The sequence below is a fragment of the Thermobia domestica genome, chromosome 11 (genome assembly GCF_964235325.1).
Source record: "Thermobia domestica chromosome 11, izTheDome1.hap1.1, whole genome shotgun sequence".
Taxonomy (NCBI): Eukaryota; Metazoa; Arthropoda; class Insecta; order Zygentoma; family Lepismatidae; genus Thermobia; species Thermobia domestica.
The window spans coordinates 28,363,544-28,391,067 of record NC_137464.1 but is presented as its reverse complement, the minus strand read 5'-3'; positions in this window follow the sequence as shown (position 1 = coordinate 28,391,067).

The following is a 27,524-nucleotide window of genomic DNA, read 5'->3' as shown; positions in this document are numbered from 1 at the left end:
ATTCGCAGGGCTGTTTCAAATGGACATTTTCCTGATTCTTTGGCAAAACGCTATCCAGGAAACATTTCGCACGTCAGATGGGTTCCTACAGCAAACATAATTATTCGATTGTTTGTAGCTACACCAAACCCTTCAGAAGAATTAAAAGTGCTTTCTCAGTATGTTGTAAAAGTGTATGCGCCAGTTTGCTTCAGCATAAAACAGAAACGTTTTGGCACAGATGGATCGAGACATTTCTTCAAAATAATTCAGTTATCGCGCTTCCTTTCTGAAAAGTACAAGGCTGTCATTGATCCTGTACTTCAAAGAAATGGATACTTTGCACATCCTGAAAATATTATCCTCTCTATGATGACAGATGAGAAGAAACATATCAGAGAACTGGACTTAAAACGAGTCCTTAAGGCAAAAACCTCGCCTGGAATCAGAAATTACGACATTCCATTACTCAATTTTGAAGCTGAAGACTACACAGAACTCATAAACTGGACAGATTTGGCTATTGTAACGAACCTTATGCCGGTGATTGTTTGACACTTTTCTTAGTATAAAGCAAAATAAAGAAATACTGATTAATATTAGTCAAACTATCATATGACACGGTTCTAGTTGCTGGAAAAACTTCGTAAGAAAAATACCTCTAAATATGCAGGCTTCAATCTCCCTGAAAATGACTCGCAAATTTACCTGAATCAGTAGTATTCATAATATATCAAATATAAATGCAGTATGAAATAAAAGAGAATATTCAATCTCAACTTTATTACAAAAATGTAAATATTTTTTTAAAAAAAATTAACAAACCAACAATAATAATAACTTGAAATCTATGAATGATTTAACTAATATAAAGCTTTAAATGCGATTAAATATAATTGAACAAGAAGTTAATATTGATTGAAAAATAGTAGTCAAATACAATAAATTACTTTTTCGTTTTATAATTCAATATGAGAATAATCTGATCTCTCTTAACAATTTTAAAGGTTGCCTGAAAACAACCAGAATAGTAAGTCGCAAGAACTAAATCAAATAACCACGACTTTAACTGCAAATCTAAATATCGCGAAAATTTAACATACTAACAAACGTATGTAGTAGTAAAAATTAGAAGCAAAAAGTAGTAAAAATTCGACGTCGAAGAACTATTTTTTCCAAGATAAATTCTCGAAAAATGGAAGAAGTAAATGACAAAATGGGACGCTAAATATAACTTTTTTTTTAAAAAAAAAAAGAAAGTTTCTGAAAACAACGTTAATAGAATTTTCTTACCAAGATTTAGTCTAGTAATCTAATAAACTAACAAATCTAGCTACTTGGGTTAGTAGGGAAAAATATTACCTGAATTAATAACCAGGGTTTATAGGAATTAAGGTTCTAATCTCTACACTCAGGTTTATACTCACCAATTCAAGACTGCTCCATTCCACCTCTGGTATAGTCGGTCAAAATTCTCCTCTACTAGCCTCTACCCTTCCAAATTAGTTTTGTTAAATAATTCGACTCTTGGCTGAAAATTCGATATAACTAGCGAACGCAAAATCAAATAGCGAACGCAAAGCCAAACGGTTGCTATTAAATTCTTCGTATTCTATCGATCACATACTTCGTCAAAAGCGATCAGATGTATTCCACTAGGTACTCCCAGCCAGACATTCCAGACAAACATTCCACGCAGCAACTGACTCGCTCACGGCTCCCGCACACGAGCGAGGCAGCCGCCCACGCGCATTCGAGCAGACACAAGATCATAATTTTTAACCTTGAAAATGTCACAAACAATCTCGCTTCTACGTCCTTCGTTTAATTTCTCAGTACATAAGATTTTACCTTTTCTTTTTCTTTTTTTTCACAAAATTTAGAAATAACTTATACAATCAAAAATCATACATTTTTTCATTCTTTCTTTCATGTTCTTGTATATTATTGATATTAGTCCATTTTTCCGATTCACTTCAAAACACCAGGATATACAGGTTGTTCCAAAAATCAAAGGCAGCACCAACTCAATGTAACTGAGCGTGCTACATTTCTCCCCTCCGAAGAAAAAAAATTCCGAGAAGGATATTTTTTTTTGTATGGCCACCAAGAATCCTCCACATTAATATCTCAGCTGGAAAAGCTCATAAAAAAATGTATAACAAACACAGGCATTAATAAAATGAAACATTCTCGTACAATTACATTTAAACACTTCACAATACATTTAATATAACTTTAAATATAAACCATTCTCAAATTTAATTTCAAAATTTAAGATATTTCATTATATAATCTCAAATATTAAAATTCTTTCCAAAAAAGTTAATTTTTAATCTCATTAAAATTTCAAAACATTTAGATCATGATCTATTTTACAAATTAAAATTTATATTCCACACATTAAAAATTTTTAAATCAAACTTATACAAATTATATAAAATCACAACAAATTAAAATAATTTATTTGACTAAGACAACTTACTCCTTTTACATTTATTCCTACCCTTACTGTCATTCATTTTCCAGAAAGCGACGAGAAAAAACCTTCTGATTAAATTTTTCGAAACCGTATTTAAACATTTCTTCTAGAGAAAAACTTCTTAACATTCGACACATGAACTCGCTTATATGAGTCTCGAGAATCATCAGCATCAGATATCAATAGGGTATTAGGAGTCAAAAACCTCCGAATAATAAAAGGTCCATCCCACTTAAAACTTAAAGATTTTGTTACCTTATCGGCAAGAGATTACTTAACATGAGATTTTATTAATACTTGGTCGTTAACAGAAACCACAACTGGACCTCTAATTTTAGATAATAAAGATTTCCTCTTTAACCATGCTTTTTCCATGTTCTCAAGAGCATTGTGCCATAAATCAGCATTCTTATGCGTAAACAATTCTTGGTCACAAATCTTCCATTTCAGTTCTAATGGGGTGTTCAAAGGACGTCCAAAATATAACTCGTATGGAATCGATTTGAGTCCTGAATGTTCGCATATATTCAATGTATACTGTAATACAGGTATAAATTTAGACCACTGTTGCTGTTTTTCCGCACAATAAGCTCTTAATGACGATTTCAAAATTTTTATGAATCTTTCAGCTAAGTTAGCCTCAGCATGGTATGGACTGATCCTAATATGTTCTATTCCTAGTCCAAATAAAAAAGATCTAAACTGGGCAGACACAAAGACTGATGCATTATCAGTAGTCAAGGATTCCGGAATTCCTAGCCTACTAAAAACATCCATTAACCTGTTACAAGTAACAGTAGAATTCGAAGTTCTTAATTTTTCGAGAAAAACAAATCTCGAAGCATTATCCACCCCAATTAATATAAACTTAAAGGAATTAGAGGTCGGCAAAGGCCCTATAATATCGACCATTGCATTCTGTCCAACTCTTGTTGAAAATTTCGAAATTAATGGACCCATTTTCTTTTTATTATTTTCTTTAACTAGTTGACAGGTTTTACAAGTTCTGACATAGTCCTTAACGTCATTTACTACTGAGTTCCACGTGTAGCGTCGCATTATTTTCTTTAAAGTACGAAAAATCCCGGTATGACCACCTGTCAATTCGTGATCGTGAAAGAACTCGATCAATAATTTATGCAAATTCTTCGGAATTACTATTTTAAAAGGAAGGTGTAAGGCTTTGCTCTTTTTCATTAATATACCATTATTTAAAACATAATTTCGAATGTTCTCACCATATTCCAACCTTTCTATAATATTTCTCAACTCAGGATCTTCTTTTTGTATCTCCGGTAAGGGCTTTTTCACCATAGGCAATTGCCAAGAATTTGCCATTTTTAAATTCCTTTTCATTATAGCCATACCTACAGGTCCGTCCACTTGCACAAATTCAAATGGATCATACATCCATGTCAGGAAATCTGCAACTACGTTATTTTGGGACCTAACATGTTGGATAGTAAATGAGAATTGACACAAAGTCTCGACTAAAGGACCATATTTTAACAATCTCTTAGAATTACCCAAAATCCAGGATAACGCCTTATTGTCGGTAAAGACCACAAACTCATTAATCAAATAGTGGCGAAACCTATAAATTGCTTTAACGAGACTGATGAACTCGATCTCATAAATGCTCCTGTGTCGGTCAGCTTCCGTCAATTTTTTACTAAAATACGATACAGGAATAAGATTATTATTCTCATCCATTTGACTTAAACAAGCTCCAATCGCTTTTCCTCCCCCGTCAACATGGATGAAAAACTTCTTGGACAGATCAGGAGTCCTTAATATAACATTATCTAATAATTCTTGCTTTAATTTATTTAAAGTTTTCTGATGTTCAATGGTCCATTCGAATTTTCTCTTTGTTGATTTTAACTCGCTTAATGGACCCATCAACTCCTGCAAACCACTACAAAATCGAGCATAATACGAAAACAGTCCACAAATTTTTTGTACTCCGCGCCTATTTCTAGGTGGAGGGATTTTCTTAATAGCTTCAACCCTTGATGGATCAATTTCGATAGTATCACCATCAGTTACAAATCCTAAGTATTTTATCTTTTTATAAAAGAAAGCACTCTTATCAGGGGAAACAGTAATTCCATATTTTCTCAATCTTTCGAGGACCATTTTCAAAACATTTTTATGTGATTCTACATCAGATGTACATATTAAAATATCATCAAAATAAGTTTTTACGCCTAGTTCCTTCAAGTCACCAAGAATTTTATCAATTACCCTCGCTAAAATGCAACTTCCAGTCTTTATACCGACTGGTATCCTCGTATACTGAAAGCTGTCACGTGGGGTAACAATCGTAGTTATTTCGCGTGATCCCTTTTCCAGTTGCAACTGGAAATATGCTTTGGTAAGATCCAGGCTCGTAAAGAATTTCTTTCCCGCTAAACTCGTTAAAGACTCTTCTAAATTAGGCGCAGGATAAACGTCATCCTTTATCAAGGAATTCGCCTTACAGAAGTTACCTACTATACGATGAGTTCCATTCTTAGTTCGTACTAAGAAGCAACTACTTCCATAATCCGAATGATATACTTCAGTCAAAATACCCTGAGACACAAGGTCATCTATACAATCATAAAAATTTTTTCTTTGTTTTTAGGAATCGGAAATGGATGCTCCTTAAATGGTTTTTGTTCTTTTAAATAAAGTTTAGCTTCAAAGCCTTGACAACATCCTATATTTTCTGTTATAACATCAGAAAATTCATTACGAAGACCATCAATGAATTCTAATATATCTTTATCTTTATATTGAAAATCCGAACCCGAATCTCTCAATATATCCTTAACATTGTCTTTTGAAAACGACTCCGTTTGCAATTTATGCTCAGGATCTAATAATTGTTTTTTTATTTTTTTTACTAATTCATAGAATTTATTAGATTGCTCTAAATCCATATCTGAAGCTGCCGAATCACTATCACAGAAGTTCATATGAACCGCTGCAACACAGTCTTCCTTTCCTCCCACACATCGTTCCACATCTGTTCAAGTTCAGAAGAGGCAGCATTGACAATCACCACTCGACGACTCTTCATTTTCCTCTTCCTTCTCTTCTTTTTCTTCTTCACATCAATCTCTATTGTATCTCCCTTTCCATTATTAGGTGCAGATCCAAACTTCGTATCTGTATCTCCTTGATGAAAAGATGTGGAAGGAAACGATTCCTTATTCGCATCTCCATCAGATCCTTGTTCCAAAAACTGATGATAATCGGGTCTACGTTGGCTATTTCTCAAACCATGTAAAGAACCATTATTCTGAGCTGATCTAGTTAAATTCACACAATTGGAATCCAAAGAGTGTCCAATTAAAGTCTCTTTTTGTTCGGGTTGATTCAATCCAAAAACACGATGCATTTCTTCAAGTTGTGCTGAAGTAGGCATTTCCAATAGTTGCCGCTCAATGGTTGATAATTCTATATCACATTGGACCCCAACATCCAATGATCTTCTGCCATGATGAACTGTCTGACTCCTTTCCATATTCCCATAAGATCTTGATTGGCCAACTGAGTACCCCGATCTAAGTCCGTTTCTTAGTGACGAATCATCTCGAAAAAACAACGAAGTCGATTTCTTAGGTTTAAGTTCATTCCAACCTACACTTCCACCTTGATGGCCAACACGATCAACCGACTTACATCCTGAAGTCGAATTCTGAATGGATAATGTATCGTCTCTAAAATACAGGATAACTGATTTGCGATTGTTACGCAAATGCAATCTTCCACGAACAAAGTCCACACTCGAAGAGGTACTTTTCAAAAATGGCGTTCCTAGAAGGCAATCACACGACAAATCATTAACCACAAGAAAACTAACACGCTCGAACCAACCGGAAAAATTTAGAGTGAGCTTAATCTCCTTACTTGATTCATAAAATGATCCCAAAGGTGCACGAATTACAATCGGAGTGGTTTCCTCAAGATAATGCACGACCCCACAAAGTTCAACAACCGATAAAGTAATTAAATTATAAGACGACCCGCTATCTAAACAAGCACGAATTAACTCATTATTAACGCGAACATTAACAAAGGTAGCTACTGTTCCGTCTAATTGCGAAGGTACAATATTCTGTTTTTCCAAACCCATATTAGAATTCATTGATCGTCGCAAATTTTTTGAATGACTTTTAACAAAATCACATGATTCAAATTTTCCTCTATTAACATTCAATGTTTTAGAACAATATTCTCTATCATTTTTCTTTACCAAAGCAATTGAAGTACCCGATGACTTATTTCCGATTCTTTTATTATATTCAGCCTGATCTCGAAAGATTTTTGAAAATTCTAAAGAAATTCCTCTAAGTTCTTCTAAATTCCTTGGAATAGAAAGACCAAACATTTTAAATCTCACCGCGGGATTCATGCCATCAAGCATAATACGCATCAATTGTTCTTCATCACCGTAACAATCCAAGATCAAAGCAGTATAATAAATATCATTAATATATTGATCAACAGTTTCAGTTAACCTTTGCTTCCTAAATAGCCTTTCAGACATTAAAGCATGCCTAACTGAATTCGTAATCAATTTTTCAAAAATTAAATTCTTGAAACGCGGCCAAGAAATATTGAAATAAATAGCTCGCTGAATTTCTTCCAGAAATTCTCCTTCACTCTTTGATAACAAGGTACTATAAATAGCATTCAAAGGAAAACTAGTACTTTCAATGATTTGCTCTAAGTTGACCAACAAATCAAAAATAATATAGCTATTTTTTCCATCAATTTTCCTAAAATTCTTAAATTTCTGATCTAACAATTCAGCAATTTTTTGAAAAATAAATTGGTCGCAATAATTGCCAGAAAACAACATTGGAAGCGGTTTTGGATTTAATTCCCCTAAATGCTCTTTTCTTTTTGAACTACCCTCACATATCTGTTGATTACTGTTATTTATTAATACAGGATTTCCTCTACTAAACAGATTAACAGGCGTAGAATTTTTTATTGCTGAAACTCTTCTATAATACTGTCCTAAACGTTGATATTTATCAAATCCCTTACTCTGGTCCACAGGTTGAGAACTCTCAGATGGTAAGTTAAATTCTACCTGTCTATTAGCTATATTGCCAACGCTTGAACAAACTTTTCCCAAAGGATTTAAATTACTAACACCTCCTAACAAGGCATTACTATCAACATACTCAACTGAGGGAGCTTGACCAAATTCTGGCTCATTCAAAAACAAATTTCTTCCAGAATGAAAACTATTGCTTTCAATGACCTATTAATAGTTGAAGGAGGTTGCGCTAAACGACTAAAGTCTCTACTAAAAGGATTCTCTAAGCTGGAACTATTTGGCCTACAAAACATATTACGCTTACTTCTGTCTCCTCCTACATTTTCACTCGGGCTATTCAGCATTTCTCTATTTTCTCTTGGATTAAAAAATAACAATGAATCTCTAATCGGTGGCGTTAAACTCATTGTCGATCTATCAAAGATACTATCGTTAAATCCAGTTTGATCAATTGTATTCCAATAAAAACTTGAATCTACCTCGGACATGTTTATGCTCAGGTACTCCTCCGACATTTTCATTCCATATAAATTACAAAAATTAACTAGCAAAATACAAAATTTAGCAAAAATAATAAACATATAATATTACCAAAGCAAACTACAACTAAATCTAATCAAACTACGAGATACTACAGAAACTATCCCAAGGGTTCTAAAAATACACAATTCAATCTGATTTTGTTTCCTCGCTCTCTGGAATTTTCCCTCTTTGCGCAAGAATAATTTAATAAACCAGTCGTTAACCTTATAATTAAGAAACAATTCCAAAAAATGAAAAATTATTTGCCTTACAAATTTCAAGGAGAGATGCCGATTCAAACAAGAGATGAGTTGCTGCGTGGAACTTGTAACGAACCTTATGCCGGTGATTGTTTGACACTTTTCTTAGTATAAAGCAAAATAAAGAAATACTGATTAATATTAGTCAAACTATCATATGACACGGTTCTAGTTGCTGGAAAAACTTCGTAAGAAAAATACCTCTAAATATGCAGGCTTCAATCTCCCTGAAAATGACTCGCAAATTTACCTGAATCAGTAGTATTCATAATATATCAAATATAAATGCAGTATGAAATAAAAGAGAATATTCAATCTGAACTTTATTACAAAAATGTAAATATTTTTTAAAAAAAATTAACAAACCAACAATAATAATAACTTGAAATCTATGAATGATTTAACTAATATAAAGCTTTAAATGCGATTAAATATAATTGAACAAGAAGTTAATATTGATTGAAAAATAGTAGTCAAATACAATAAATTACTTTTTCGTTTTATAATTCAATATGAGAATAATCTGATCTCTCTTAACAATTTTAAAGGTTGCCTGAAAACAACCAGAATAGTAAGTCGCAAGAACTAAATCAAATAACCACGACTTTAACTGCAAATCTAAATATCGCGAAAATTTAACATACTAACAAACGCGTGAAGCAAACTGTAGTAATAATTCGACGTCGAAGTACTATTTCTTCCAAGATAAATTCTCGAAAAATAAAAAAAGTAAACGATAAATAGGACGCTAAATATAACTTACTGGATCCATGCATTTTTTTGACAGATTGGAAGATCATTATTAAATTGTGAAAACCAACCAGTTGTGGAATAAGATGTAATTGAGAGCCATCTTTCAGCTTTCCAGAATTATAATGATCTCAGTGCGAATCAGAAATATTTGTATGAGATTCGCAGGGCTGTTTCAAATGGACATTTTCCTGATTCTTTGGCAAAACGCTATCCAGGAAACATTTCGCACGTCAGATGGGTTCCTACAGCAAACATAATTATTCGATTGTTTGTAGCTACACCAAACCCTTCAGAAGAATTAAAAGTGCTTTCTCAGTATGTTGTAAAAGTGTATGCGCCAGTTTGCTTCAGCATAAAACAGAAACGTTTTGGCACAGATGGATCGAGACATTTCTTCAAAATAATTCAGTTATCGCACTTCCTTTCTGAAAAGTACAAGGCTGTCATTGATCCTGTACTTCAAAGAAATGGATACTTTGCACATCCTGAAAATATTATCCTCTCTATGATGACAGATGAGAAGAAACATATCAGAGAACTGGACTTAAAACGAGTCCTTAAGGCAAATACCTCGCCTGGAATCAGAAATTGCGACATTCCATTACTCAATTTTGAAGCTGAGGACTACACAGAACTCATAAATTGGACAGATTTGGCTATAACTTGCCCCCCCCCCCCACACACACACTTATTATGGATCTCACTGCTGCGAATATTCATAGAGTCATTCAAGGTGATACCACAAATATTGAAATTCCGAATATTCCATGCCTTAGCCAAGCTGTAGAACGATGTGTAAAATTGGTGACAGAAGCATCGTCTTGAGTTTGTGATGTAAGTGCACGAGATGGATACATAAGGGCAAGACTCGAGTCCCGAAGACGTACGCTTGTCTTCAACACAAAGTCAGAGTTTTCTACAGTGTATGTATGTTGACATATATCTCCACATATTATTTTGATATGAAGTTTTCCTAGCTCATTTTAAAGAATAGAAAGTAATGCATTTTGTCATGTTTTCACATATTATTTGTATATTAAGATTTCCTAGGTTATTTTAAAACTGAGATCAGAAATGTTCATGTCATTACATGACTTTTCTTATATTTGCAATTAATCTAAAAATTGTGTGAAGATGTCTATTGTAACATACAGTACACACAAAAACCTAAATCTTAGGTTTGTACTGAGTAATGCATTTTTGTCATCTTTTTCTCACATATCATATTACAAAGCTTTCTTAGCTTATATTCAAACAGACAAGAATGAAAAATCGCCTCACTAACTTCTCTAATATTATTAATATACAGTATTTATCAATGATGCCTGTAGTCTAGTATATACGTAGGATAATACAGACTACACATAAATCTAGTCCAATTTTACGTACAAGGTAGTGTTCTTTTTTATGTTTGTTCACATATGTTTATAAAGATTATTCAACTGATCTTCAAACTAAGATAAGAAACAAAAAAGTTGATGTTATGAAACTTGTGTAATATTTGTAATAATTATAAAGATGTTGTATTCGAATATAGCAAATATGTAAGATACTTAGTTTCATTTTTCCATTCAAGTATAATGTAAAAAAATATAAGTACGTTACAACTAACTTTTCGAGACCTCTATATCTATAACACTAAAAGGAACTGACTCAGAGGAGTGAGGTTTCTGTGATACAATATTGTTCTATAACGACTTTTCCTAACAGACAAAAAATTCCCTCGTTTCACAATACTGTTAAAAATATATATTTCAGCCAAATTTCAAGTCCGCATAGCACCCAAAGGAAATGACTCAGGAGACAAATATTTCTGTGGCACAGTACCCTAATGGTAAGGCAACTTTTTCTCTCTATTAGAAAAATTAATTCCCCCCAAAAATTTTTTGACCACTATTTCACTCCACCCTACTGGTTACCCTTCTACTTATCACAATATCATGATTGATACATCGTTGGAAAGCTTATGAAACACAAGTTCCAATGAGATAACATTATTGTAATTCTCGCCGTATATGTAGAACAACAGGAGGAAATATTCCTGAAAATAAACGTAATTTGCGTAAAAAACTGAGACAGAAAAAATGGCAAATTTTGCCTCCTCCTCACCCTCGATGTAAGCAACAAGTACACATACAGAGTATTACCATGTAGTGGATACTTCATTGCTTCACATACCAATGTTTATGATTGTATTCCGAAGGGGGGAAGAGAACATCAGAAAACTGAATAAAAAACACAAACTTTACCCATTTCCTTCAGCCGTGGTACAACCATATACATAATATCGAAAAGCTACATTCTTCAGGTATACAGTGATACCAAAATTATCTTGTTGGTTTAATCAGGGGCTGCTATTAATGTTTAAATCATGAACGCAGTAGTTGTGTCAATGGATGTTTAAAGGTTATAGTCTAGTCACTACTGCAATTGAAAGTAGACACGCTGAGTATGATGCCAGCAGACATCTTCAGTGCACAGCAGTACTTCAGGTTTCATGTGGAAAGTATTGGTGGCTACTTTTCTGGTGAATATCCGCAAGAGAATTTGCTGCAATGTTTCATCTGTCTGTCCACCAAACAACTGAGCTACTGCTGCTTTATTCCTTTTTCTCAACGGTCTGCGCTTTGACTATTGATGCGTGGTTTTGTTTGAAATTCTTTTCATTTACCTAATAATTTAAAATCTTCTAGATTTCCTATTCTTTATAGACTTCATGCTGTGTGGCATTCCAGAATTACATGGAAAAATAGTATGTTGTTGCAAACAGTATAACTTAAGACTTTTGCAAGTTTTAATATCATCCACTAATACATCTTTCTTTTCTTCTTTGGTTCTGGACATAGATTCACATTGTGAGGAATGTCTGGTATATATTGAAGAAGTAAGACAAGAAGACCTGTCTTGTCATCAACTACAACTCTTGTGTCTCTTTGAGCAGCATTGAGCGCCTCACGAGTAACCTGCAAATCGGTATTACCTCTTTATAAATAACAGAGCACGCAGGAGGAAGCGACCTAGAAGTGTAACAAACTGACTTGGCTTTATATTGGAATCAAAAGTAACGGTTCGACAAACTGATTGTGTTCGAATATGACTCTGATGGTTGGCTCGGACTTTTGTAGAATACTCTTCAATATATCCATCAAACACAACAGTTATATTGCCATATCGTTGCTTCACATATAACACGTACGAAATACATATTTATTCAAAACGTTTCATTACGACTTCAGGGAATTCGATATGTTAGAATTCTAGCGTCAATTACATACTGAACATTTGCACTTGATATTTGGCTATGTGCATTTAATTGACGTAAAATGTGTGCATTTATATAAGGGCTTCTACCGCAAGAATAATGTTGGCCTTATCTTCGTCAATGTTTATAAGATTCATATTATGACATGTTCTCCCGAAAGTAAAGATATCTATTTTTTAAAGATACGCGTACTACATATTATGAGATCATCACCAAAATGATCAAGTAGCTTGCGTTGCATGTATTTGGTGCTGAATGAGTGAACCTGGCTTTCAGATGGAAAATGCTCTTCCATTTTCTTGATCAAGTTTACTACTGTCAACTATCCTCATCGTCATATTCTAGGTATTTTGCAGTGGCACTGAATGCATCACACTCAATTTCGTCTTTTGGTCGTCCGCTTTTTTTAGTGACCTCTTCTTGAAATGATGGAGGCGTTTCTTTTTCAGTCCGAAAATCACACTACCCTTTTCATGATACTACGGATCTGCAGCATGAACATCTGAAACAGACTGGATACTCCTCGGCACAGACGTAACCCAGTCATCATTTCTTTCACGATATATCTACTTTATCCTCTCATCAAAAGAAGTCGTTCTCACAGGAAACGATTTGCAAATTTCTCTATAGTATAGACTTATTACAATATGACAGAGTACATATGTAATAAATGCTGGGTTAAATGTCTGTTCACGAGGACGTAAACTATGTGATATCATCTCTGGTTCAGATGTTCTGAATTCCGAATTTGATTCCAGATTTACAAACTTTGCCTGTCAACGTTTATGAACACATTGACCTAAATGAACTTGCAACAGAGAAATATCTTCCTCTCCTTACATGTCTTCTTGATTTCTTGTACACCTTTATCCGTTAGTGTCTCCTACTTCAGTGTAACAGAAAACACTTATTAGAAATATTTGCCATGGCACAGGGTACGAGACTAAACTACACGCGGGGCAAGTTATGATTTCCTTCTATTCAAATGTACAGTAGCCACCTAAGCTCCGTAACTTCAAACATCGTTCAAAATTTATGGATTTTTTTTTTTACAAGGTTAAACCGGTCAAGGGGTACACCCTTTCTTCGGGATATTTGTGGATTTTTTTTTTTTGAGGTGAGTAGGTGCAAGTAATACTTTATTTCTTTATTCAGAAGTTGAGGGGCATCAATTAGTGGAAAAGCATTCTTTGTAATATACCAAACGAGTATCAAGGAGGTTATTACAATCAGCCACTAGAGGGTTTCGCCCTCTCTCTTTGGCCTGGGATTTGTGATCATTATTTATTCTTTCTTTAATTTATAGGTGGTCAATGAGCTGTGAAAGAAATACACATAAACAATAATAATGATAATAACAACATATTAAACAAATGTTACAACAATAATATTAAACTAGTGAACAAAGGTGCACATACAAAACAATAACTTAGGTGTAATAACAGTGATAATAAATAGTGCAGAAGCAAATATTGAGGAATAAGCGGAGTATGGTTTAAATACATTATATTAGAAATTGAAAACTAATGTAAGGTGATGAATGAGGTGCTCTTGACGCCACAACACATTATAGTTATGTTACAATAGACAAATGCATGTTAATCTTCTGTCCTGGGGCGGCTCAGGACTGATGAGAGACATATGGAGAGCCCTTATTAGTGGTGTGGAGATACAGTGTTATAATGGAAAAAGATGAGGAATATGCTGGTGAATGAGATGATGATGGAAGAATTCGGCATGATGATGATCTCCTGGAATACTGCGAAGGTATATTGAAAGTAAGACGCGGAGTGGTGTATAATATTATTTATATGGAGATTCTTGCTGTAAGTCTGTAAATAGTGTATCTAGAAAGATATCCTTCCGATCCTGGAGATTCTTGGCTATAAACTTTTGACGCAAGTGGGCGATGTGGTGAACGAGCGGAGGAAAGTCAATTTTGTCATAGAGATCAGTATTATGGTATGGGAGTTTGATCCGATATGCTAAGCGAATGGCGTGTCTCTCTAAAATCTCGAGTCTATTATAAAATTTCTGTGGGGCTGAACACCATGCTAGGTGACCAAAAGTGAGTACACTTCTCATGAAGGCTTTGTAGGTATTAAGCAGTAACTTAGAGTTTAAACCCCAGTTCTGACCAACAAGACGTCGCAGAAGTTGTAGTCTGTTTTTAGCCTTCGTAGCAAGTTTTTGAAGCTGGGGTGTCCATCGTAGTTTCTCGTCAAAGACGATACCTAAATAGGTGACTGTTTTGGAAGGATGAAGAATGTGTTCGCCTACCCGTATCTGCAATAAATTTGGGTTACGTCGAACTTTACTACGACACTTAGAGGGGAGAACAACTAGTGTCTGAGTTTTGTCTTCATTAACTGACAATCGCCACTTGTCACACCAGTCAAGGAAAGCTGTAATCGTAGCCTGCAAATCTATGTTAATTTGTTGCATTGTTTTTCCTAATGTTAGGAAGGCTGTATCGTCAGCATATTGGAATAGATAAGTGTTCGGCGCTGGAGATGGCAAATCTGAAGCATATAAGATGTATAAAAGAGGCGATAAACTAGAGCCTTGCGGCACCCCTGTGTGTGGGAAGACTGGATGAGATAAGGACTTGTTTACGCTGACATAGGCAATACGGTTAAGTATGAATGAATATATTACTCGCATATATGAAAGAGGGAGACCCAACTTAATCAGTTTATAAAACAATCCGTAGTGCCAAATCCGGTCGAATGCCTTTTCAAGATCCATCAGTATAAGACAGGATGGAAGAGATTTATTATATTGATTAGTAAGAATCGTGGTTAAGCGTAATAATTGGTCATTTATACTGTAATGAGGTCTAAATCCAGTCTGATGAAGTGGCAAGAGTTGACGTTCAGAGATATAGGGGTGTAAACGTAGTACTAGTATTTTTTCAAAGACTTTGCCCAGGGTGGAAGTAAGCTGGATGGGGCGATATGATTGTACAGAATCTGGCGGTTTGTTCGGTTTAAGAAACATGCAAACTTTTGAAACCTTCCAATCGGAAGGATAGTATCCAGTACGGAGTATAAAGGTATATACTGTGGCCAGAAAAATGAAGAAGTTTGCCGAACATTCTTTAAGAAGTCTATAAGATATTTGATCGAAGCCAGGAGCAGTGCTACGTTTGCGCTTAATAACGGAATGAATATCTCCAGAAGTGATGTCTCTAGTCAAAGGATTATTGATGTCTAAAGTGTGATGGACGGAAGGCTGTAATAATTTGTTAATTGCTTCTTCTGAAACGTTGGGACTGCGGCGGTGAATGCTTGGAGGAGGCGTAAAGACTGTCTGCAGATGGGTGGCGAAAACGTCTGCTTTCTCTTTGTCTGTATGTAAAGGCTGGTCGTTATGTAGAAGAGGATAAGTGGAACTTACTTTCTGACCAGTTAGAAGATGAAACTTCTTCCAATATTTCGTCGGGTGTGATTCTGTATTCAGCTGATTGCAGGTTTTGCTCCAGTTAAGACGTTTGTGAGCAATAATATAATTATGTACCGTCCGTTGCCATCTACGGGCTTGTGTCAAATACTCTGGGTTTCGTGTTCTTTCGTATTCCCGAAAGTAATGTCGAGATTTACGAACGAGAGCCAAGTATTGTGGAGGTAACATTGGCTGATATGTCTTGCCGTGGTATTGAGGTATATGTTTGTCAGCGCTACTTGTTATAGCCTCTACAATGCTATGGACGGCGTTCTCAAGGTCTAATTGAGTTGTAGGTGGTGCTAAATTAGCAAGAGTGACATCTATATCAGAGCGATACTGATCCCAGTTAGCCTTGTCGTATATTTTGATGGTTCTTAAACTTGGTTCAGCTCGTTGTCTTTTATTGTTGACAAGCACTTTGATCGGAAGGTGGTCGCTACCTATACAATCAAGAATTTGTATGATGCATTTATCGACAATTGAAGCCGTGCTAATAATGACGTCAGGTGTCGTCTGGCTGCTTGGACGCGTATGTTTTGGTAAATGATGAACATGTCCATGTAAATTAAGTGATATATGGTCGAGAAAAAGTTCTTTATCTCGGACAGAACGATTATGGATATTAATGTCAGCCAGTATTAATAGGTGGCGAAATTGCTGAAACAAATACGTGAAAAACTCAAGAGGAATGACATGACCGGGACGGACGTAGATTGTAGCCACAGTTAGTGCAAGATTTGGTAGGTAAACTGTTGTTACTAAGTGCTCTGGAAACTGGTAATGGAGTGCAATGGAGTGATCTCTATGAATGATTTTATGGCGTATTCCGATTGCAGCACCGCCTTGGGCTCGTGCATTATTGTCTGCATAGTCACAGCGAAGAAAGTTATAGCGAGGAAAGCGGAGATATGTGGCTGGTTTGAGCGCAGTCTCATTCAGTAGAAAGATATCGACATTCTCCTCGAGCAGTAACTGTTCAAATAGTATACGGTGTGACGCTAAGGAGCGAATGTTGATAAAAAGAATTGTAAGAGCCATATTCACATACAACGTTATGGAGTTAGACTGCTGTGTCTTTGGGTACGATGTGAAAATGAACATAAGGTCCGGAGTAAGTAGCATACAGATTGACTTGAAAGATAGCTGATGCTGCTGCAATGACATGATCGAGAATAAGCTGACGTTGAAAAGGAAAGATATTTTGCAGTATAAGGGTAATGTATCGAAGAAAGTTTTCAACAATTAATGGAGATGTAATAGATTGCGATACAGGCACGGTTGAATCTGTGGTACGGAGCGGGACGGTCATCTCAGGATGATCCGGATTGGCTGGCGGTTTAGCTTTACATTTATAACTATATGTCGGATGTTTATCACTTGAACAAGTAGAACATTGAGGAGGTTTTAATGTATTCGGACAGTCTTTGGTCTCATGATTGCCAGTACAGTATCCACATTTTGCAACATTTGGACATTTAGCAGTCACATGTTGATTGTATACTTGACACCGCTCGCACCGGACTGGAAGAGGTAGATTAGTACGAGATGGTTCTACTCTATGACGCTTTTTAAAGATGAACGCGCCCTCTTGTAACAAGGTATCAATGGCAGCTTGGGAAGTGGTCAGAACTCGTATCATGTATGTTGCTCCATTATTATTTTTGATACGAATACATTTCGACACCTCAATTCCCTCAGCCTTTAACTCCTCAAGCACTTCTTCATCAGTTATTTCCGGTAGCACTCCTCTAATAACAACCGACATCATGGGTGTTCTGGGAGGTGGAGGATTTTGCTTGATTCTATCTGGAAGCTTCGATAATTGTGCAGCTTTTCCGAAAATTTCGTAACTCGCCTTATTACGAAGTGTTGTACCAAATTTTTCATCTTCGGACTTGATAATAACACCACCCCTGGTAAAGACAATCTGGTGAATACTGGCTCGTGGTAGGTATTTGATGATTTGGTTAAAGATATGGCGAGTGTTGCTATACTTGGGATCGAAATTGGTCAGAAGGAATGAATATAGCTTTGGTCGAGCAAGAGTGGCTGCATATGACTGTTGCATAGCAACAGTGGACGTTGTAGGATTTGATGCGGTGGTCTGCATCGGTTCTGGATCTTCTGGACCTTTGAGAAAGGTAGGAGAACGAGAGCGGGATCTCTTCCCAACAGACTCTAAACTACCCTCCGATAACTGTCGGCTACGCCGATTACTTCGGGGATCTCGTTTGGCATCCGCCACGGATTTAGCTGTAGGGCCTTGAACTAAAGCTGGTAGCTTATGCATGGTGCAACAACGAGTGTGCACCGCACAAGATATATTTATACGGGTGAAGAATAAGCGGTACAGCCCAAGCAAAGCGACGAAACAGTTGGTCAGTGTGTGGAAACCACAACGACCTTGAAAAAATTTATGGTAAAACCTTCCAGAAGATGAGGATCTTCTGTCAGACTTCTAAGTAGTGTATCTGTACTGGTCTCACAAGTACGTTTACAATACCTGATCACAGTTTAGTACAGTAACTAGCTACAAGAGAAGTTAGGTTCGAAGTGTGTGATGCTGTATTTGTGGAATTAGAAGAATGCAATATATGAATAACATTACCTTTAGTTTAAACGAGACTTTAAGTGCGCGATTACGCTATATATATACGAAGTACAGTTTCTGACATCACAATTTAGTGGAAATTTCATTGCTGAATTTAGTTATCTTAGATTCAGCAATATATTGAGAAAGCTAGTAAAAAATTCATTCTTGTATGAAAGAATAAAGATAAAAGTGTGTCGCCATCTAGTGAGCTATTTGTAAAGTCTAAAACGATATTCAATATGCGATTTGTCACACTTTGAGAAACATCATGTTGAATTTCAGACCATATCAGATGGAATTCAATGGTAGACCTGATGTCATTGTTTTGAACATACTTTAATTGTATAAGAAACATTCATAACGTTTCTGTTGCAATTTTTACCGGCAAATATCTTAAAATACCTGTACTACTAGCTTAATAAATTGGCGCATTAAAATATGAGAATGTTGTATTTATTCATTTTGTTGTATTATATTTAAGATGGACGACATAGATTAGTGAAGAAGAAACCAAAGGAAATGGTTCTAGTTCCAAATACTTTCATATACAGGGGAAATGTATGAAAAAATGAAACCTGCTAGATTAGTAATACACTCAACCATATTTTGCACTCAGAACATCTCTGATGATGTTATAGATGTAGTGAGTGTTAACAAGAGAAATATTCAACTTGCCCGTGTGATGTGGATAACTTTATTTCGTGATATAAGATGCAAATATAAATCTGCGTGAAAAACTTGAAGTTTCTACTGTTTAAAGTGAAATGCGGCACATCATACTTGTAACGCTATCTTTCTGAGAATCGAACCAGGGATTTGAGCGTAAGGTAATGCGTGTAAGCCACCATACTAGTGGAAAGAAATAAGGTTCAAATTTAGTGATAACTGTTTTGCTATAAATAAGAGAAGAAGATACAGAATATAATTATACGTTAAACATTGAAAGAAGGATTAAACTAATGTAAGTGAAGTTACCAACATTTATTATAATTTGCATTTCTTACCATTCGTCATTATCCTATACGTGACTTCAAAGATGAAACATTCCAATCAAACATGAGAACTAGAACAAGACCCAGTAAAATCGAAAGAGAGACATCATGGACAGGTAATTAAGCATTATGCTTCTTCAACATTTTTTCTGTTGGTTTGACAATAGTTATTGGTGAATGTCTACTGCATTGGGGATGAAAATTCTATCCATGAAGATTAATCATTCTCTGATAGTGTTTACTTTGAAATTGCAATTATTGTCTTTGAAACTGTTCATAGATGACATCGGAAACTTTGAATTATTAACTGGAAATATTGAATATTTATGAGAACGTCAATGTGTTAATTGCTTGTAGGAAAAGAGTCCAGATCTGCAGCGGAAAACAATATTTTGAATTAAGTGTAGATTTGACAACAATACATTCTCAAAAGTGATTGTAAAATTCAATTTCTCACTATGCTTCAATGAATAGCCTTTATAAGAAAGAAACTTGGGGCGCGTAACACCCTGTGACTACAACCCTTGTCAACTAGGATGGTTTCATAGATTTAGCATCGCAGCAAACTATTTTTTTAAAGAAATAAATACAAAGAAATATATATTTGTAATTTAACGTTCAACATTGAATTATTTGTTATAACGTATTTGTTATCAAGAACTTTGTCCATTTATTGGAAAGCATATAATGAAAACTCAATAATATGGAAGCAATACCAATATTTGAATGATAATTGTCGTCTATACAAAGCAAGTAAGCTGAACTACCTATTGAAACTGCCTTCAGTGGCAAAGAAGTTGTAGAAGCCACTGTAAGAAAGAATTGGTTGAAGATAATGAGAGATAATTAAAGGGAATGGCTTAATACCTTTGGAATTATTGGAATTATTGTTGGTTAACGTCACATGCAAATACGTCATTTCATATATATATATATATTATTCGTTGGAATTATTGTTGGTTCACGCCGCATTCAAATACGACATTTCACTTATTTATTTTTCGTTTTAACAGTATACTTATTGTTATCCATTTTTTGGAATTTAATAAAATCAATAAAACAAGGATTTTTGTGTGATTATTTCCAGATTTGTATGTATGTATGTTTGTGTTATATTATTGCAGCCGAATTTTGTACGCTATTTTCTTCTGAAGGTTTTGGAGTGAAAAACACTGATTGAACCAATAAAAGGTAAGGGTTGTTGGGGGGATTGAGCTGAGATCTTGCTTACAATAAACTTCAGATGTCCCGCAACCAAAGCGCCCGATTGATGAAGGCTGGTTTACATTTTTTTTTTAAACTGACCGGATTCTTTACGTTCGCGTTATAAGGTACAATGGTAAATGACATTGGTTTTATTTTTCGTTAGCATTGCATTCCTCCAATGCTCCTAAATTCGTTGAAGCTCATCCGGTCATGCAAAATGGAAAATTGGCTTCATTCAGGTACGTAATGTACCCAATGAGTTAATTTGATAATTTGAGAAAAGAAAATACCAATTATTCCCTGTATATGCACTGAAAGTATATGAAGTAGGAGAATTTCAAATTGATTATTTACAAACCATGTTAAGTACCTTGGGCAACAATATAGGCTAAAAACTGCAAGTACGGAATCTGAGGAATAGAATAGGCTACCACGTAGTGAAAATTATGCCTCAAGTATTCAATGCGTTCTTATACGTTAGAACAAATAAGCTATTGAAAGGCACAAACTCATGTTAAGAATGTTAAAAAAGTTCAATAGAAACAACTGGTTAAATAATGGAAATCGCAGAAATGTTTATATCAAAACGAAAGAAGTATATTACATATTTACTTATTTACAATATTTTTAAGAAGTAAACTGTAATTCCTTTTGTTGTTTGGTCATGGTTTAAGGCCTCTCTAAGAACCAAAAGCTAAATGAGACACGGATTTCCATCATCAAGAGAATTATGCACTAAATGAGGTTTAAGCACAAATCGAAACCGAGTTTGAAATATCTAAATGAAGATACTATGGAAGCATTTGTGAAGATAAATATCCAAAATATATACGAAAGATAAATTACGTGACAGCTGTAATAGGACGAGAAATGTCATTGAAAGTATAATCGGAAGGGAATTCTATAGTAGAGTTTTCTAATTAGTCATTGTTGACATCTATTAACAGGTAACATGAAAAAGGATTTATGTGGCGAAGCCGTATTTAAAGAAGTGGTTAAAGGATACACATTTGCAGTGATTAGAACGTTAGAGCAGAGTTTAATTGGGGATGTCTGGGTTTTGATAGCTTACGAGAAATTTGCCAACCCGCGCTTTGCTATAGTGCGTGGAGTTAGCGTAAAAATATTTCACTTCCGGCTACCAGTCTGCAATTTTACACAGTTCTTATATGTATACCAAAGAACAGAAAACCACCGGGAGACACTCGATCCAATGTCCAGAACTCGTGTGATGACGTCATCAAAATGGCGGATAGCTCGATTCAAAAAATAAGTCATATCTCCGTTATTTATGGACCGATTTTCTTCAAACTTGGCTCGTTTTAAAGGAAAGTAAATTTGCAATAAAACATGTAACCAAAATATTTCCTCTAAAATTAACCGTTTCGGAGTTATTTAAGAATTTAATAAATTAATAAGTATTTATTGAAGAAAAATACATAATAACTCCGAAACCCTTAGTTTTAGACGAAACACTTAAGTAACGTGTTATATTGTTAATTTTATTACCTTTAAAATGAGCTATTAATGAAGAAAATCGGTCCATAAATAACTGAGATATCCCATATAACGTGTTAATTACATTATTAAAATGGCGGTCACAACTTCTAACAGATAGCGACAAATTCAGCCAAAATACTTCACTTCCATATACCAGTTCCAAATTTTGCACAGTGTTTATATACATAAATAATTTTAAAATACCTGGGAGACACTTGATTTAACGCGCTGAACTCCTATGTTGACGTCATCAAAATGGCCGCCGGGATTTAAAAACATAGGTTTGCTTAAATACACTTAACTCCGTTACCAATAATTTTATTGAGTCTTCCAATTGTTCCATATGAAAGAGCATGAAATAAGCTACTAAAATTTTATTCGATTTTAAATGGTTTATGGCGCTGACAACGTGGAAGGGGGTAAAAAACAATGTTTTAAAATGGTTGCTGTTGGCTTAATATATTTTGCAATGACATTTCTGTTATTATAAGAGGCGTTAACTCAAGTAAACACATTACATCCATTGCAATGTTGCATGCTTGTATATTTTTTTTTATGAGTGATTCATCTTGAATTATAAATTATACAACAAAAGAGTGAACATGAAAATAAAAATAGTTATTTACATCTTTTAGTGGATCCAATGCCCTCTTTTTACTGATTGGGAAAAATGAAAAAAATACTTTTCTTTTTTAGGAACGGTAACAGATATTTACAACAGTTTCCCAATATGGATTATGGATTATTAACGCGGAAGCCACAACTATTGAAAACAATGTAAACTTTAAACAAACTGAAGAGTTTGTAAGATTAAACTTAATTTCTGCACTACAAAGTAAAGTGCAAAGTTCGTGTATTTATACACATCGACAGCGCGTGCAAATCTGTTTGCACTTGCATGCTGTCAAGTTATTAAGCTTTTCCATGGTGAAGTTTGGGCTTGTCGACCAGAGGGGATCGTAGTCATCTGCGGTCTTCTTCCATCCCCACTCACAAGGATTTAAACGTTGGCTGTTCCGTTGAAGACAGTTTGTCCACAAAGAACATTGTAGGATGGCCCTCTTCAAGTATTGCAACAGAGCGTTGCTGGTTGGTGGAATATTTTCAATGGGTCTGTTTTGCTGGGTAAAAAGAATCCGCCTGGCTTCATTGACGGTCTCTGTAGAACTTGATGAATGGTACATAAGAACTACAAAGCGTTGAATGAGTAAAAACGTGTCGTCATCTTCAGAGATGTTGTCCAGAACTTGAGAATATGCCGAAAAAGCTTTGTCTACATCTCGGAAAGTCATTAACGTTTTCCATGCAGTGGTTTTACCAATACTTGCAAAACTTGACACAGTGTCAGCCACCGTAAACGCATGGAAGAAAGGCAAAAGATATGGAACTCCTCGTGGAACTTTGTTGTGCAACTCGTGGATCGGAAGGTATTGGAGGTGCTTTCCACTACCGTATTCAATCCAAAATTCTTTCAGTGTATTGAGTCTAGAAAAGGCATATATAGCAATTACTACCACTATCAACAGTTACCACCAGTGGCGTATTTACGATTTTGTTTCGGGAGGGGCTTTGCTAACTTTCGGGGGGGGGGCTTTGCCTGAAAATATGAAAATTCTGCAAGATATTTCATATACTTTACTATAGTAAGTAAGATTTCGTGGGGGCTTAAGCCCGGAAGCCCCCCCTAAATACGCCACTGGTTACCACTATGACCTAAGAACAACCCGAGTATTCCATGGCATGCCATACATGAAGTAGGAGACGGGCATCGGCTTCTCCATGGAATTCGGAAGATATACCTTCAAATATCGCCTCCATTTGCGATCCAATCATCATGTCTCTGTAGATGCAAATGACTTTTTTCCCGGCGGGGAGATCCATTTTGACCAGGTTTTCAGCTAAAAATTCAAAGAGTTCTTTGTTTTTACTGTGAGCAAGGAACTTACTGAAAGATTTGGGGATGACAACATTAGATTTTACATTTATTCTGAGCCCAAACCCTCTCGACTGTCTTACGTCATTTTCTAGGCTTCCTTCTAGGTAGCGGTCAAAAACTAGGTCAACTCTTTCCACAGATCTTATTCTCATTAGAATGTATGGTTCTGGTATGAACAATCTGGTTGCAGTACTCTTGAAATGTCCGGCTGGATTTAAGGACAAGCATATGTGTCAAGGCTGCTGCATCGATTATGAGCGAAGAAACTTCGGGTTCATGAGCAGTGGTCACCCGAACTCCACTTGAGTCGACGATACAGGATACCACGTCGGATTTTTTTTATTGGTTTTCCGAGCTTACTGCGGTCGGATATGGAAGGTGGACATGAGCTATTTTCATGGGTAAAAAACTTTTTGACCTTGATTGACTAGCAAGGTACAACTTGGCAAAAACTGTCTTTTCTCAGGTCTACTATTTTCTGCTTGTCTTTGGACTTAACTGTAACTTTCTTAGCACTCATCAAGGGAAGGTTATTTCTTTTGATGACTTCATGGATGGAAACTTTTCTAAGGATCAACCGATCTTCGTCCAACATATCAAATTGGCTTTTCCCTGTAGCATTTGCCGACCTGACGCTCATAGCATTTTCTTCTGGGAGAATGATTCTACTGCTGTTGACTGTAGTTAACTCGTCATCTTCGAATGGGTTGCCGTGTGATTCAAAGACTTCAACAAGGGCAGAAACATTGTTTTGGAACTGCTTATGAAAACTTGGAGTATTTTCATGATGCTCCTCGGAAGTGATGTTAGATTTCAGGTTCCGATCCTTTTCGAACTCTCCAATCATGCGGTAACTTCGTGTCCTGCAATCATCCATTGCAATAATCCCTCCCCTTGACTTAGACGGGATAGGTTAAATGAAGAATTCGGCTCATGTAACTGGTCATGTGCCATCGTGGAAAATTTTCTTTTAGTTTTTCAGCCAGATATATTTCCGTTTTGAAACTCACAGAACATTGTTGGATGCATCTCTGGCAGTTGCTTTAAGTTGTACAAAAACACTGGCAGCCATCGCGCATAGTTAGTATGATCGAGAGCATACATCCATGGACAAATTTTCTATAGAGTAGAAATAAAGTCTATCAAACTGCCCTGTCGAATGCTACGGACCTAATCTAAAAGGAGACATTCTAGCACCATGGTGGTCTTCTAGTTAGTTATCTAGTTCATAATCTATTTACCTATAAACTAAATCGAATAACATTTTTGTAGCTTATTTCATGCTCTTTCAAATGGAACAATTGGAAGACTCAATAAAATGATCGGTAAGAGAGAGAGTTGTATTTAAGCAAACCTATGTTTTTAATCCCGGCGGCCATTTTGATGACGTCAACATAAGAGTTCAGCGCGTTAAATCAAGTGTCTCCCAGGTATTATAAAATTATTTATTATGTATATAAACACTGTGCAATTTTTGGAACTGGTATAAGGAAGTGAAGTATTTTGGCTGAATTTGTCGCTATCTGTTAGAAGTTGTGACCGCCATTTTAATAATGTAATTAACACGTTATATGGGATATCTCAGTTATTTATGGATCGATTTTCTTCATTAATAGCTCATTTTAAAGGTAATAAAATTAACAATATAACATGTTACCTAAGTGTTTCGTCTAAAACTAAGGGTTTCGGAGTTATTATGTATTTTTCTTCAATAAATACTCATTAATTTATTAAATTCTTAAATAATTCAGAAACGGTTAATTTTAGAGGAAATATTCTGGTTACATGTTTTATTGCAAATTTAATTTCCTTTAAAATGAGCCAAGTTTGAAGAAAATCGGTCCATAAATAACGGAGATATGGCTTATTTTTTGAATCGAGCTGTCCGCCATTTTGATGACGTCATCACATGAGTTCCGGACGTCAGATCAAGTGTCTCCCGGTGGTCTTCTGTTCTTTGGTATACATATAAGAACTGTGTAAAATTGCAGACTGGTAGCCGGAAGTGAAATATTTTGGTGGTTTCTGACACTAACTCCATGCACTACTATTGCTTGCAGTAGTTTAATTTGTGGTTTGTAGATGTGCATAGACGTTCAGCATCTCTAAGTTATTTTTTCTCCCTCTATCTTGGCTTTTACGTATATGGCATAGGTTCAAATTTTTAGCACAGCTCTAAAAGTGTTTGTAATTTTTTCTTGGAAACTGCTGAATGGATTCGTTTAATTTTTATACCACGCACCCTTCAATAGCTGACAATGCTACCGAACTAGGATTATTATTTTAGGTTACCTACAAAGCCAATATTTTTTTTTTAAATTCGAAGAATTTTGATAATGTGATTTTTTTATCTTCACCAAAGAGTAATTGAGACAAATAAAGAAACTATGTTATAATTCTAGTTCAGTAAATAGAGGTACTTGGATTTTTGTAAAATTTGATTAGTTTATCGTTCATAGTTTGAGAGAAAATGGTACATGCATATCCAAAAATGCAATTTTGAGAAATTAAAAGTTTAAGTTTTACAATCGTTTTTCAGCAATAAGACGCGTTAGAACATTCAGGAAGGATAATAACCATATTGTTCGTCTTCCGCTGTGTTTTCTTTACTCTTTCTACACGTTCTGTTCTAAATTCTTGATTCCTTGATAACCTTCAGGACTCCCAAATCACATTTTGTTACACGCTTTGTGTCCATGTCCGGCAGTAGTTTCGAGCTGTATTCACAGCTTGAAATTCCCATCTTTTCCAGAACACCGTTTCTTGATTCACGTACGCTACTAAAACACAAAACAGCATCATATACTGCAATTTGTAAGATTTTAAAACTCGCACATGTAGTTTATTGACATCGTTGCCGTATCAGCGCATTGCAACTTTGATTGGGGTTCTGTGTTTTTCTATGCAAACATTTTAACGAAAATTGGGATCCTCAAGAGCTGTGTAAATAGGTTTGATAGCATCCATCAGTGCAGCAGGCAACGAGTGCTTATGTTCGTAATGTTCTTCAGTTACTTGAGATCTGTTATACCTACTCCAGAAAAACTCTTCTTTGGGACAAAGCATATGCGTTGGTTTCCCGTCAGTTGAATATTTACGTAAGTTGCCCACATTGCATTCTCCATCTTCTGAAGGTTGCCAACGTTTTCCTTGATTGTTTTCCCATAATATACAAGTAAGCTATCAATTTCTTTGTTATTCAGTGTACATTTACCTGCTATTAGCTAGGTTTACTAACACAGACTAATAAGGAAAACAAGGAACTGTGAACGAAGAAATAATAGTAAGCAAAATGAAGTGTGTATTCTTTTCGGAACGACAAAGCACAAACATATTTACTACCAAGGACGCCCACCAAGGTGGGCAAGGTGGGGCGCTAGCCCCCCTTAGAGGAAATCGCACTTCGGAATATCGAAAACCCAATTGGAAATACAACGGAAGTACGTAGTAATTTACAGTTCTCGAAGGGAACCTGATATCGTACTAACACGAAACGTCCGGGAATGAAACTTCATACTGTAGATTCTGAA